This window comes from Aptenodytes forsteri, unplaced genomic scaffold (genome assembly GCF_000699145.1).
Source record: "Aptenodytes forsteri isolate BGI_AS27 unplaced genomic scaffold, ASM69914v1 Scaffold53, whole genome shotgun sequence".
Lineage (NCBI taxonomy): Eukaryota > Metazoa > Chordata > Aves > Sphenisciformes > Spheniscidae > Aptenodytes > Aptenodytes forsteri.
Window position 1 is genome coordinate 3,875,718 of NW_008795909.1, and position 3,479 is coordinate 3,879,196.

The 3,479-nt window shown below is 41.1% G+C and overlaps 1 protein-coding gene across 1 annotated transcript in view; it reads left to right on the forward strand.

Moving 5' to 3' along the window:
• Positions 1 to 3,479, forward strand: part of FAM19A4 (family with sequence similarity 19 member A4, C-C motif chemokine like) — a 56,223-nt gene that overhangs the window by 36,340 nt on the left and 16,404 nt on the right. The window lies entirely within an intron of this gene.

The window sequence follows — 3,479 nt, forward strand, 5'->3', positions numbered from 1 at the left end:
ACGCCCACCTCACTACAACCTCCTTTCAGGTAGTTGTAGAGAGCGATGAGGTCTCCCCTCAGCCTCCTTTTCTCCAGGCTAAACAACCCCAGTTCCCTCAGCCGCTCCTCATAAGACTTGTTCTCCAGACCCTTCACCAGTTTTGTTGCCCTTCTCTGGACACGCTCCAGCACCTCAACATCCTTCTTGTAGTGAGGGGCCCAAAACTGAACACAGTATTCGAGGTGCGGCCTATGTATACAGTACCACTGTGTATACAATACAATACCACTATGTATTTGAGGAATGTGAGAGTAATGGATAGCAAACTGGATTCCTTGCTCCCTTTTTTTTTTGTGTCTGTGTGCTACATCTTACTTTGCCTATTGTCATGGGCAGGTGATTATGGGAAGATATTTCTTGTCTATTTATCAGTAGAGCAGTTGAACTGGCCTTTTATGGCAGTCTGGACTATGTCTGAACAGTCCCTTACTGCCAACAAGTGAAAAGGTAAAACTTTACAAGTAAAACTGGACTGAGTTGTATACGCAGAGACAATTTATGAGAAAGTGTATATATAAATATTGTATATCCTTGAGGAAGGAGAGCATCTAAGTGAGAACCTCGACATGAATGTGAAATTATTATGAAAAAAATCCAGTGGCTGATGGGATGGTAGTAAAGAAAAGCTGTGCTGAATTTCTCAGCCTAGAAGATAGTGTGTTAATTTTACATTCCAAGTGACCTTTAGGTTCTCTTGAGAAGAGGTGTTATCTTTAGAAACACCCCTTCTCCCTTTCCCCCTCAAAAAATACCCCATGAGCTGGAGAGGTTCTCATAAATATGTTTGGTAAAAAAATGTGAAAAATAGCAAATGTTATTTCCTTTAATATATGTGTTTTTCTAAGAATATTTGCCTCTTGCTGTGTGCTTCTGTGTGTTCATATATTGGTAAGCAAAAGCCAGCATGAGATGAAGGCGGAACAGATGATGAACTGACACCAAGCTTTTTAGAGTGCTTTCCTCTTCCAAACAGCATCAGTGCTGACTTCTAAACTCACTTGTTTCTCTTACTGTTGTCTGCAGTATTAGGTTCCGTAGCCATTCATCTCCCTATTGACAGACATCCTCTTACCCTTTAAATAAATGATGCAGTTGATTTTGTGCAGACCAAGCTTGCTGGTTTTGAGGCTTACTGAAGAATGTGCTGAGCTAGGGTCGTATTGTCCTACTGTCTAGATGTGCTGTTCTCCAGAGTACTAGTTGCTTTCTTCATCAAAGAGGGCAGCTTATGAAACAGAGATAAAAACTCCCTTTAAATGTGTCTCTTCCATATGTTTCTTAGCTCAGAAATTAGAAAAAGAGGAGGTTAATCAGGATTTCTGATAAAGGCATGCTGCCTGCATGTGTATTGCATTGAAAGAGTATTCCTTGGGAGTGATTGGAAGTAGTCACAAAGATGAAATGGATGTGGACAGAATTGGCTGGCAATCTTTTGAAAGCCATCCTCTTTCTTTGATATTTTCCTTGTAGTTTTGAAGTACATCACTGTGATGTTTGATATTTTATTAACAATAATTGTATTTCCCTCTTTTCATTTGAGGATTTCAAAGAGTTTTAGAAGCATTAATTGCATATCTGCCCCCTGACTTGTATGAAGAAAGTGAAAATAAGATCTTGTCAAATAAGTTAGTTGAAAAAAATGTATTAAACTGAGAATAGACAGTTCAGTGGTGATTATTCAGTCAACTCTACTCACAATACTTCTGCTGGCTTGTAATATGCAAGCCTAATAACTTCCTAGTTTGTACTTTCTTGTTCTTCAGAGATGATAACTGCCTTCTCTGAAAACTGTGAAGGCTGCCTAGCAGCTCTACACAGTCTACCATCTTCTGGACTGGAAAGTCCACAGATAACAAAGAAACGGTCGCAGAGCCTTTGTGTGGCCAGTCCATGAGGTCATTCGGAGGCATTCTGGATGTGGACACCTGAAGGCTGTTATTATCTGTAGGTATCTCATTACAAAAGGCAGCACAATTCATAGCAGGGAGTGTCCTGGAGGTTGCTTCCATTAGCGAGCCCTATCTCATTATGTCTGTGCCCTGTATGGAGAGATAGGGAAAGCGTCCTTAGTGAACTTGAATAGCGTTGGTATTTCTAGGGAAGATAAGCTGTAAAGAAATTGGGATACGGAGAGCAACACGTGTGCCAAACTCCTGATCAGAGGTAATCCAGAGCCCCCATAGTTTTCAACATTCATCCTCTGTCCTCCACAGTGCCTGGCTGGCAGACATCCCCTCTTCGGTATGCAGAAGATGTTCTACGACAGGAACCTTTCCCTGGTACTGTTGCTGATAAAATGTATCTCTCCTTGGAGAGTCTTCTTATTTAAATGTGAAGATGTAACTGAATTTCAACTGCAAATATTGACAGCCCTTAGGTTGCAGATCTGAATAGGTTTACAGGTGAAGAGCTATGAATTTATGGGCTTTTTATAAGTGAGCCCAAAGGGGCTTTGCTCTCCAGAGCCTGGCTTTCTCCCTATCTCTCATTGCAGTTCTCCCTGAAATGGCTTTCCTGAATTTTCTGGCATAGAATTCACTTACTGTGATCTTCACACTTTAAAAATTCTTCAGTCCCTGCTCCTCTAATGCCTTGGCTTCCTGAGAATCCATTGATTATAAAATATTTTAAGGCTGTTAGTGAGTTTTTCTGTCGTTATGCTCTCAGCTGTACCTTAAATGTACTTTAAACCTGAGATGAAGGTTTATCTAGTGCAAGATGGAGATTGAAATGTTCAGGAGAGTATTCTTATATTCATTCTTTTTGCTGCCTTTGGGCACCTGAATGTAGATACAACAGGTTTCAGTAGGTCTAGGCAGAGAATAGACCGAGTTGATGGTTAGTTTTTAAAATATTCTGTGAGTTTTCTTAAATCTGAAAGCTACTCTGCAAACTGAGTGCTTGTCCTCTAGATTGCTGAATACTGACAAAAACGGGACAGAAAGCTGGCATGTTAGCACTTAGCATTTGTTCAGCACCTGTTCACAGATGTGTCTGAATATTAAGAAGAAATGCATATGGTGTTCAACAGAATAAAAAGTGTTAAGATGTGCGTGAACAAGCAGGAGGAAATATAGATGTGAATATGTAGGAGGGGAAAGACTATTACAAGGGCAATCCAATTAATGCAAATGATGCATGCAGATGTCTTTGGCTTTTTAGTACCTTTTCACTGTTATACTCCATAAGATCTGCGCATGAGGCACAAGGGAGGAGAGCGCTGTCTTCCTTTGCATGGCAGCAGTGCTTTCAAACCTTAGCATCCTACCCCTGCCAGCAGACGAAGAGGAGACACCTTCTCTTACCTGCTTGTGTAGCTGTGAAGCATGAATAAGTGCACAGTAAAACAGCTACTAAACCAAAGGGTGCATTCATGAGGTAACTGTTGTGGTTTAACCCCAGCCGGCAACTAAGCCCCACACAGCCGCTCGCTCACT